A 12496-nucleotide genomic window follows, 5' to 3' on the forward strand; every position below is an offset into this window, starting at 1 on the left:
TACTAGCACACAGCCCTCTCATTTCAATAAATTAATTTATGTAGCTAACATCTGTTATGGCAATATTTGTCCGCTACTATTGCAATCTTTTGTTTCCAATAATTGCACTGATTTAATTTTGAGTGAATGTAGTATTAATATAAATCATTATATCATTATAGCAATAATTTGTGTTTCTTTGACAACTTTCCCAGCCAGACAGTATAGTTAGCCAAATTACACCTATATTTGGACAAAATCATCTACTCTTCTTCTTCTACTATATATAAAACATGCTCTTTTCATTGCATTTATGTTACTGTAACCTATATATATATATATATATATATATATATATATATATATATATATATATATATATAAATTTGTTTTTGAGTATGGAAAGATAAGAAAGCCTGTTATGTTTTTATTGTCATCTGTGTCTCTGTTGGGAAGATTCGCCCTCTCTTTTTATCCTGGCAACCACTGTTGGGGAGCTGAAATAAAGTTCAAACTTTTGAATTGTCTTCCTATTAGGATGATGTGTCTGATGACAAAAGTCTAAGAGAGAATCTCCACAATTAGTCCCAGATGACAAAGAAATCTGACAAGATTTTAACTATAACATATTCTATCCAAAATGGAAAAAATACTTTAAATTTAAGTATAGTTTAAGGTGGGTGACCATAGAGTACGTGCCCCACTTATCCAGAAAAACAAACGGCCTTTGAGGTTAAGGTCCTGGTCTGATTGAGTCTTCTTATGTATGTCTTGGGCTTCTCTTTGACTCTAAAACTTCACCTCCAGATCATAAACAGTCATTTCTTAAGACCATTGCAGCAATTTACACACACCTTCACCCTTGTCAGTCAAATTTCCTTGTCTTGCACTAGAGCCAACCCTGGACATTACAGCAGAAGATGAATATTCACAAAATTCTCAGGTGGAAACATTTAAGCTTTATGGAGTAAACAGTGACTACAACTGTTGTTCAAGTAACATGTACGTATCCTGTAAACTAGGATATTATCGTTTTAAAAATTAAAATGTAGAGGTATAGCTCACTAACAGACATGCTCACTGTAAATAAAATTAGCTTTATATATTTAATACAATTAAATGCTTTTTGTGGTTTCAATTCTATTGTTACATCCCTTATTACTGTGGTTCCCAGCCCCATATGCCGTAAATATACATGGCTGGAAACCTGAATGTTGGTATACCATCACTTTGAGAGCTCATATCATAGTTTTGTCACAGGCCTGGACAGGGGCGGACTGACCATTTGGAAACTCGGGCAGTGCCCGAGGGCCCGGGGTCAGTAGGGGGCCCCATGAGATGCCCCTGGTACCTTTTTCATAGGCTTTTTTGAGTTTGGGCAAGGACAGGGCTCTATGATTCCCTGTTGCCCGGGGGCCCCATGAGTTGTCAGTCTGCCCCTGGGCCTGGATTCCCAACACATGCAATTCCCTGTACAAGTTACCTGGATTGCTGGTGTTAATCAGCACTTGCTTCTGATTAAAATTATTCAGAAATCATAAACATTTAGTATTTTTTCCATTTGAAAGAGGAATAGCAAAAGCTTCAATTTTGCCTGAAGTAAAACTGTAATTCATTTTTTAATGAAAATATGCAACTGTTCTAAAAAAGTATCCATACTGTGTTTAGGAGGGGGGAAAGGTGTTGCTTGATGTGAAAAGCTTTGAGACCCCCTAGTGTTTGGTAATGAAACATACCATTAAGATAGGGCCTAGATATACTATTGTAATCAGAGAGAGACGTCTTCCAGACAGGAACATCATGTACATTTTTCCTACAGCTTATTTTGTCAAGGAATTAGCAGTATTGTGTTTGATTTGTGACTCCAGTACACGTGCAAATGCTTCTAAAGTCAGGTCAGATGCATGTATTAAACTTGCACATTCATATTTCTAAACATATAAGGGAATTTAGAAAAGACCCTGTGCGCTATCAGTAAACTTGTCTAACATAACAGAACATATAGTGTTTTTTACCCTTTGTTTCTCTTTTTCTCTTTACATACTGTATACCTGTATGTAATCTAAATATGAAATACTGTATACTAATTTTTAGCATTCGCTTTTAGAGCCAACAGGTGGAGCTTTAGTGTTTATTCACAGTTAAAGGAAATCTATATTCACAGCATACCCTTTTCATTTTATGAAGTAAACATTGTAATCACAACACAAACTATATCTATATCTATATCTATATATCTATATATATATATATATATATATTTTTTTAATTATTATTTATTTATTTATTTTGACAATCCAAAATAAGCTTCCTTGAAAAATCTCCTTTAATCACTTTAGCACCAGGCCATTTCTGACACTTCTCTCCTACATGTAAAAATCTGCATTTTTTTTTTATGACAAATTACTTAAAAACTCCAAAGATTATATATTTTTTAAGCAGAGGCCATAAAGAATAAAATGTTGCAATTTTTGTTATATCACACTGTATTTGTAAACCCAATTTATTTGATAAAAATACATTTATTTTTAATGCACAAAAACACAGTATAATACCCAATTGTTTTGTAAAATATAAAAGATAGTGTTATGGCAAGTAAATAGATATTTAACATGTCACGTTTTAAAATTGTACATGCTCATGGTATAGGGACAAACTACGGTGCTAACAAAATCTTCATAAGCAACACTTTAAAAGCCTTTACGAGTACCAGTTTAAAGTTACACAGGAGGTCTGGTGCTAGAATGATTGCTCTTGCTATAACCTTTGCTGTGATACCTCTCATGTGTGGTGTGAATACTATTCATGTGCATGAGAGACCTATGCAATGGTGTATTTAGGTTTTGTGCTGCCCTAGGCAACACAAAGAGCGTCTGCCCCCCCTGGACACGAACCAACACCACCCCCTCTTCCTTCTCCCGTGGAGAGAGCCTGACATTGACCAACAACACCCCTGCCCGCCACCTGGGAGAGCCTTCCACTAACCCCCCAGGCAATAGAGAGAAAGACACTCATCTTCACAGCTCCGGACATCCCTGGGAACGAATTGTCAGGCTCTATATACACAATCAAGCAACACGCAGCCTCTCTCAGATCCCCCCTGGTTCCCATGGCTTGCGTGTCCCTTCTTCCATCCCTTCTTCTTGGGTGAGGTGCTGCCCCCCTGAAAAATGCCACCCTAGGCAAGTGCCTTGTTTTGCCTTGTGGTAAATACACCCCTGGACCTCTGTATGCTTTTGCCTTTGCACACAATTTAATTTCATTTTTTTATTTGTACACTCTCTCTTACATCCCTTGTGATAGTTTTAATCAGAGACTGGTTATCTTTATAGAGAGATCTGGGGTCTATTAGACCCCATATCTCTCCACTGCCGATCAAAGCATCTGATCAAACCAAGATCGTTTTGATCAGATGCTTTCACATGCCAGTAATGGCTTGTTTACATCCTGGTGAAACTGGAAGTGACAAAATACTTGTTGCTGCCGGCTTCTTATTCCATAGAGATGATTGCGGGCATTCAGAGCCTGGGAAGGCAATGGAATGCAGAAGGAGAGGGAACCCCCTTCAGCCACCCATAAAAGCAATCTAGTGGCTAATTAGAGATAGTGGGATGATGCCTGCAGCTAACCACTTCAACCCTGTGACATATAAGTATGTACCGGGGGCTGAAGCTTAAAGTTGTGATTGTTGCCTATCAATTGGCGAATGCTTTCAGGAGCATCCTGGATTCCCTGCCATCTTCTGCTCTGCCCATTACTTTTGTTTACTTAGATTTAAGGACTACATATACCATGGTACTTTGCTGCCTGCAAGCTGTAATGATGTGGTTTGTTTATTTTAATGATTCCGCCTCTTGAAACTCATCTCAGCAAATCTGTAGTTCAGAAGGCAGGCTCTGTGAAATGTGTGACACAGCAGTGCATATTCACAGAGCATAGGGAATATGCGTAACATAATTCCAAAAAGTAAGTGCATACGATTCTTCAAAAACCACGTTTTCAAATTGCAAGACTATTCAGGTTAATAGAAGTAGGTTAGAATGATTTTCACTTGTGACTCTAGATCCACTTCAACATTGTATCTTTTCAATACAATGCTATTTACATAATTCACTAAGCTTTTACCACAAAGGCTCACTACATATTTTAATAACACAAAAAGAGCTACACTGAAAGCAACATCTGTTGTTCTGCTGTGCTTACTCTTTAAAAAACCCATAGTACTCTGGAAATCCTTTCTCATGCATTGAATGGTTTTTTTTTAATTCTTTATTTAGAAAGCATCAGTTTGACAAACGTCAAGAACATGCTTTCACAACATAGCGTCAAGAACAAAATGTTTATTTTTAAGTTTGCACACATATCGTAAAAAAAGAGATATGAAACAACAGTTTATACCTTTTATAGTCCTGAATAAATTGGCAAAAATGCAACTGAATGAAAATTATAATAGTCACAATGGCTATTTCACTCTTTCTCTACTTGCTTCATTTGATAAATAATTTTTCCATTTTACTACAGAATGTGTTGTCTGTACCTATATCATTCAAGTAAAAACACAAGTGCATGATGACAAAAAAATTTACAGGCAGAAAAAAAAACATGTTTTGGGCATGTGTGCGTGTTAATGTATTTCAATGACCAGAATAAATTAATAATGGCCAAAGCGTGTGCAGTTTGAGGCTTTACATACTTTTTTTTAACAGCTTTTCTCCTGCCAGGAGTTCTGATGTTTAGAGAAGCAAAGCAAACGCCCTGTGTGCATGAGGCCTAAGAGTGATCTTTGACAATCCTGTGATCAGTAATGCTTTAGAAGAGACTGTAGAGCTCTAGTTGTAAACAAAGTTTCATCCTTGTGGTTATGCAATTATAAAGGGATGTATGGAACACAAGTTTGAAGGCAACACTGGACTGCAAATATTTTGTCCTTTAAAAAAGTTAACATTTGTATTTTGTTTTGTATTAAGCTGTTTGATTCGTTTTAAAGGTCAAAGTTTGCATCAAGACCCAAATATATTTTCTCTAGTTTTAGATTAGGATTAGAAACCCTGTCTGGTTTTTATATGTATCCAGGGTTTCATTACAGAAATGATATATTTCCTTCTTTCCTGCTAACAATGGTTTAACCAAACAAGAAGTGAGGGAAAATCTGTAACAGGGACTTGGAGAGCAATACAAATCAAACAGAGGTTCTAACTTTTTCCTACTCTATTAAAAAAAAGTTTATTTCTGTCTGTGGTATGTTGGAGATTTCTTCCCACTAACTGTTTGGTAAAATGTTTTCAGCAGCACAGGACATGGGGCTAAATCTTTCTCATGGATCTCTAGAAAGCAGTTAAAACCTAAACTGGTATAGAAACATTTAAGATTGATGAGAGAAAAAAAAACAAATGTTCCATCGAGTCTGCCCCATTATTTTTATTTTTTTCAACTTTTTTGTCTGATTGTAGATCTATATTTGTTCCAAGCATGTTTGAATCTACTTACTCTTGACTGACTCACTGCCTCTGCTGGAAGTCTATTCCAAGCATTAGATACTCATAAAAAATACTTTTGAAAATTAGATTTGAACTTTCCTCTGCTAATTTGAGGTGATGCCTTGTGTTCTTGATCTTCATTTTGAAAATAATGCCCACCTGAACTTTATTTACCCTTAAGGTATTTTAGGTTTTCAATCATGTCTCCCCTTTCCCTTCTTTTCTCCACTGTACATATTAAGTTTCTGACAGCTCTCCTTATATGTTTTATCCCTCAGACCTTTCACCATTTTTGTTGCCAATCTCTGAACTATAAAGAATTATACCTGAGGCACATGTGCCCATTTTTACTCATCATGTACACCCAAGCTGCTTTTTCTGCACCAACATTTTAGTTACTCTTTACAGCAGTCAAACACAGCCTTACCTCTTGTACATTGCCCTGTAAAGTTCTGTAATTGTATTTTGTTGAGTATAGTGATTTTATAATCAGTATTCTCATTTCTTTTTTTTTTCTTCCATGTCAGTAGTGTTATATAATAGAGAATCCAACTCCTTGTGAGAAGTTGGCCAAAGTGTGTTCTTTCATGCCAAATATTATGACAGTTCCTACTTTCCAGACATGAGTAATCTTGTGTGAGGTGTGCAATGGATGCAGCAGAGAGTGAAAGAATGGCTAAAGAAATGTGCAGGGCACAATGATTAACAATGTGGGATAATTGGAGTGTGTAATAACATCTCTATAACTATATGAGTACTAAAAAATTAAATCACATAGAGAAAGAAATATGGAAAAATTAAAAGGGTATGCCAATAATGAAAGTGAAATAATAAAACAAGCAGGAATCTGGAACACACATTTAAAGATCTACTAACCTATGAACTTCAAGCTGTATAAAAAAGGTTATTGCTTTTGTAAAATTATATTGGGTTTACATTATGGATTTAGGTACTGCTAGTTATTTGAGTTCTTCTTGGACATATATAGCTAAAAGAGGGTTGTAGCTAAAGTTATATGTAATTTGACATCTTTTAAAAATACTGCAGCCAGTTCCACCTATAACTCTTCTCAACCAGATAAGGATTAGGTTGGTGTTCAGGGAGTATAGCGGTTAAGTGACTAGCACTTTTGCTTTGTGGCTCTTGGGGGACTTCTGTCCCCCTAGGGCATATCTGCATAGAGCCTGTTCAGTATTGTTTAAGATATCTTACAAGTTCTTTGGTTTCTTCCCACAAAACAAAATATTACTGGTTATTGATTTGGCTTTCTCTAGTCTGCTATTGAAGTAGAACACCAAACAAGATATTTGTTATTCTCTATAGCCACTTTTTTTCTCCATATGCATGAGTATGGGCACTAAATGTGTTCCAGCTTATGAAAACATGTATTTGGGGAACTTGTAGCATTAATATTTGAGAAGGAAGGTCTTACTGAATCCCTATACTGGGTATTGATATGGTTTAGGTATATCAATGACCTACTGATATTTTGGACAGGGATGGAGAAGAAAATTGAGACAGTTTATTCAGATCCTTAATGATGATTTGATTTTAAAGGTAATGTATACTGTGGATGTGAGGAAAGGGGTCTTTTTAGACTTAGTGATTGTGATCACAAAGGAAGAACCAGTGAACATATGATTATATAGAAAGCCTACAGTGTACAGTAGTTTATTGGTCACAGACAGCTTCTATCTTAAGTCACTAATTGAAAGGATACAGGTAGGTCAGTATGTAAAAATTGTTCTAGCAAAGAAGATTTTGTGGTGGATGCCTTTAATGACAAGAGTTAAAACAAACAAATGCCTGAGCACAGTTTTGCACCTTTGACATGTGCTAGTAAAACTGTATATATTATGAATTATATATTTTTTTCAGGACGATTTGGGCTTTCATTTGGAGATAAATGAGAATGATGTCTCCAAATTCTTGTATTATCAAAGGAAGACAGGAACAAAATAGTAAAATAAAAAATCTTTTTTAAATTTAGCTGTATATTTCCTGCTATCATCATAATAACCTACTGCCAAAGAACAACCCAAATAAATTTTCCTGCTCCTTACGACCACAGTAATTTTATTTGTTGTTTACACCCATTGTAGGCCCAGAAACAATAGTATCCATTTTACTTTTATTTTCATCCTTCCTAAAATACACTAACACTAACTGACGCTGGGCTCAATGAACTAAAGCAGATTGCATGTGGCAATCAACTATCAGGAAACCGTCACATTTAGTGGTGGTAATAATTCCACTGCTAAATGTTTTGCTTCACACTGCAACTAGAGGTCCATTTGGTTGTTCACACAAGATTCTCCATGGAGTGTATATAATGCAAAAGTCTCCCTCATTATTTTCCCTGCTGGTTAAATATTTTTAGCCTGTAATGCTAGGTTACTTTCTCTGTTGGTGAATATTATTATTATTATTATACAGTATTTATATAGCGCCAATAGTTTGCTCAGCGCTGTACATTATAGTGGGAGACAGTACAGTAACAATACAATGCGATACACGAGGGGTTCGAGGGCCCTGCTCCTTGGAGTTTACAATCTAGGAGATATTATGTTCTTGTAGTTATTTTTCTCTTATAACCGAATGCTAGGGAATGTTGCCCAGCAAAAGGAAACAAGGAAACTGTTTGATATACTTGCACAAATATTGAGATATTGCATAGCAATTTTTTAACAAATAGACCCCCTAAGGCTCACACTCACATTGTCAGCCCACTGCTCTGTAGAGACGTGTTGGGCTGACAATCATTCTTAATGGCACCCCCATGCATCTCAAACTGCAGCGTGCTTGAAAGTGCAGAAAACACCATGCAATTTCCCAGATGCTGTGTTTCCAAAATGGTGCATGAACCTTTTTTCAGCGGGAAATGCAAGCATGCCAGCCCGTTCAAATGAATAGGCTGCCGTGCCCATACAAAGGTGGCCTGCAAACCCACACAGATGTGAACCAAGGGTAAATGTAAGGCTTTAAGTAGGAACACTATTTAAATTTCTTTTTAAACTTGCAATGTTCATTTAGCTAACTTCACATGCAGATCAAAATTGATTCCTTTGATCTGCTATTATTGAACAAGATGTTGTTGATGATGAAGGTTATGTTAAAATGAAGCAATAATAAAACTGCTTAATTGTATCTCTTCTTGGCACTGCACGTGCTTTTCTAAATATCAGTTTGCACAGCAGCAGAGAGATCTGCTCCCATGTAAAAAGTCTTGGGCATTGCTAGTAAATGTCATTGTACAGCTTTGGGGGAGGTAGAAGGGCTGGATGTCCCACACGCATTCAAATAATTTAGATGAATTTTTTGGGGCATGTGTAGCATACCCAATGTATATACAGTTGCAAGAAAAAGTATGTGAACCCCTTGGGATTACGTGGAGTTTTGCATGAATTGGGTATAAAATGTGCTCTGAACGTCATCTATGTCACAACAATAGAAGAACACAGTCTGCTGAACATAATACTACAAAAACATTAGATGTTGCCATAGTTTAATTGCACATAACATGTAAACATTCACAGTGCAGGGAGGAAAAAGTATGTGAGGCCCTAGCCTAATGACTTCTCCCAGACCCAATTGGAGCCAGGAGTGAGCCAACCTTGACTCCAATCAGTGTGATAATATTGGATGTGTTGCTGACAGCTGTCCTGCCCTTAAAAAACACACACCTGTTTTGGGTTTACTGGTTTCAAGAAGCTCTGTCTGATGTGAACCATGCCTCGCAGAAAAGAGCTCTCAGAAGACCTACGATCAAGAATTGTTGACTTGCATGAAGCTGGAAAGGGTTAAAAAAGTATCTCCAAAAGCCTTGATGTTCATGTGTCCACGGTAAGATAGACTGTCTACAAATGGAGAAAGTTTAGCACTGTTGCTACTCTCCCTAGGCGTGGTCGTCCTGTAAAAATGACTGCAAGAGCAGAGCGCAGAATGCTGCATGAGGTAAAGAAGAATCCCAGAGTGTCAGCTAAAGACCTACAGAAATCTCTGGCACATGCTAACATTTTTGTTGACACATCTACAATAAGGAAAACATTAAACAAGAATGGAGTACATGGGAGGACACCACGGAGGAAGCCATTGCTGTCCAAAAAGAATATTGCAGCACGTTTGAAGTTTGCAAAAGAGCACCTGGATGTTCCACAGCACTACTGGCAAAATATACTGTGGACAGATAAAACCAAGATTGAGTTGTTTGGGAAGAACACACAACACTATGTGTGGAGAAAAAAAGGCACAGCACACCAACATCAAAACCTCATCCCCACTGTAAAACATGGCGGAGGGAGCATCATGGTTTGGGGCTGCTTTGCTGCCTCAGGGCCTGGACAGATTGTTGTCATTGATGGGAAAATGAATTCCAGAGTTTATCAAGACATTTTGCAGGAAAACGTACGACCATCTGTCCGCCAACTGAAGCTTCGCAGAGGATGGGTGATGCAACAGGACAATGACCCAAAGCATACAAGTAATTCAACAAAACAATGGCTGCAACAGCACAGAATACGCCTTCTGGAGTGGCCCAGTCAGAGTCCTGACCTCAACCCGATTGAAATGCTGTGGCATTACCTTAAGAGAGCGATTCACACCAGACATCCCAAGAATATTGCTACACTGAAACAGTTTTGTGAAGAGGAGTGGTCCAAAATGACTCCAGATCGTTGTGCAGGTCTGATTTGCAACTACAGGAAACGTTTGGTTGAGGTTATTGCTGCCAAAGGAGGGTCAACCGGTTATTAAGTCGAAAGGTTCACATACATTTTCCTCCCTGCACTGTGAATGTTTACATGTTATGTGCAATTAAACCATGGCAACATCTAATGTTTGTGTAGTATTATGTTCAGCAGAGTGTGTTCTTCTATTGTTGTGACTTAGATGACGTTCAGAGCACATTTTATGCCCAATTCATGCAAAACTCCACGTAATCCCAAGGGGTTCACATACTTTTTCTTGCAACTGTATGTAATTAATTAAGTCAGACTTGACCTAATGCATAGGTATGCAGTAGGAGAGATAAACATTGAAGCACATTCATTGCATAGTAATACTAACTAGGAAGTAGAGTCTGCAGGCCTGGATTTACATTAAGGTGTTGTAGGCTTGTGTCTATAAAAGGTGGTTGCAAAGTGAAAGATATACTGTATATACTGCATACACATATATATTAAAAATGCTATTGTTTTCATTTAAATTTAATTGTTTAATCAAATCAATAGCGTGTTACAGAAGGAATTATGTGCATTATGTGCATATGTGCTTAATCACTGAAGGGCTTAATTAACCTGTTCATTTAAAGCTGTCCTGGAATAACCAGGTTGTAAGAGTTATTCATGGAGTATCTCTGATGCGTTGTTTCATTTTCATGGCATTTTACGATGTGACAAACTAAAGCCGCCATCTCTGCATAGATAGGCTGTAATGGAGCCTTTTACTAATGTCTGCTGTGGATAGCTGCAGGATACAATATTTCCACTACATCACAAAGGACGCGATTCAATATAGACAAATGTCTGTACTTAAAGAACCATGAAAGTTTATGCCATCCGTAAGAAAATCTCCTTATGCCCACATGTAGCCTCTAGTGATTTGTGCTGTTGTTTTAGTTGATCTTACCTGACTTGATTCTATGATTTCTTTTACTTTTTTGTTTTGTTTTACGTGTGACAAGAAAATTGCAGCTTGCCCTTGACAGTCAGACACAAATTGACTGAACAAAACAAAATAAAACAGTGGAGTAATTCTAAAGTAAATGTAATCAAACTGAAATCCCACCAGACCTTGGACTTGAGCAGACAAAGGCTTTATTCAATAACACTTTCTCGCCTTTCTTTTTCAGCAGAGGACTTACTAAAGCAAATTGAATTCATTGCTTTCTACATCCTCTCCGCTTGCTTTCTTTGCTTTCCACATATGGTAAGTTAAGTACTGCATGTCACCATTTAAAAGAGAATCAACATTGTCACCAAGTGTTTGGTGAATGCACCTGCTGAGTAGTTTATTTGGGTGCTACATATGACTGATTAATATTGTTTTATGTTTTATGTATTCCAGATTGGTGAGTGTTGGCAATTACCAGACATAAGAGCATTTACTAATGACTTTTCTTATCATTCCTGTGGATTAAATAAGGAAAGAATTATGCAAGTGTACATTCTTTTATTATCTTATAAAAAAATCAAACTTTGCAAAGTTTACTCAACAAAAGAAAAGATTGCGCAGAAAACAACAAAACAAGCATACCATTCCCCTTTCCAAAGCCCAATATATCAAATAAAGGTCATGAAAAAAGATTCATAAGAAAACCTTACTAAACAAATTGTTGGAACAGTCACCATTACATCTGGCCATAAAAATGTCTTGCTCAGAGCACCCAAACTTTATTGATATTTCCTGGATACCATATGCCTAAAATAATTGTATAGGGTTTGTATAAGCATTTTGTTTCATTATTTTATGTACTAACAATATGTTGTTTTTAGTCAGATAAGTATGAAATGTTGCATATAGGTATTTATTTTTTTTATTTTTTATTTTGGAGCTCTATGCATTCATGTTTTAAAAAAAAGTATTTTTTTTTACAGAGTTTAAACTCAGATTACTCACACAGAGATTAAAATGTCAAAGGGGACTACTCTGTTCAGCTCTCTACTGTGTTTCAAATGGAGAGTGATAATTTGAAAGGAAACAGCTTCTGCTATATATTCTCGTCTTTATAAAATAAAGCTCTGATATCACATTACAGATGACCCTCTTCTTAAATATTTTTTTGTAAAATAAATATGTTAAATAGATAGTAAAACAAAGAGGTGAAACAATCTTTTTAAAAGTTTATAAGCTTTAAAAAAAATCACCTAAAACCAGTATAGTTCCCTTTAAGTAGGCACCTAAATATTATTGAAGTGTGTTTTTAATATGTTTGTCTATACTGCCCTATAGGTAACAATCAGAACATGTTAAATGCAAGATCAAAGATTTCTAATTGTAAAATAGTAGACGTATTGGTATCTCCCTTTTAAATGGCTCATATA

At 36.5% G+C, this 12496-nt stretch overlaps 1 long non-coding RNA gene across 1 annotated transcript; it reads left to right on the plus strand.

Moving 5' to 3' along the window:
- Window positions 1-11298: 11298 nt before the first annotated feature.
- On the plus strand, window positions 11299-12204 carry LOC149463288 (uncharacterized). The gene is made up of 2 exons (XR_016312488.1): window positions 11299-11381; window positions 11520-12204. It is a non-coding gene; the product is annotated as an uncharacterized LOC149463288 (long non-coding RNA).
- The last annotated feature ends 292 nt before the right edge of the window (window positions 12205-12496 follow it).

Source organism: Staurois parvus, unplaced genomic scaffold (genome assembly GCF_062004578.1).
Source record: "Staurois parvus isolate SC_StPar_1 unplaced genomic scaffold, SC_StPar_1.0 ptg000155l, whole genome shotgun sequence".
NCBI lineage: Eukaryota > Metazoa > Chordata > Amphibia > Anura > Ranidae > Staurois > Staurois parvus.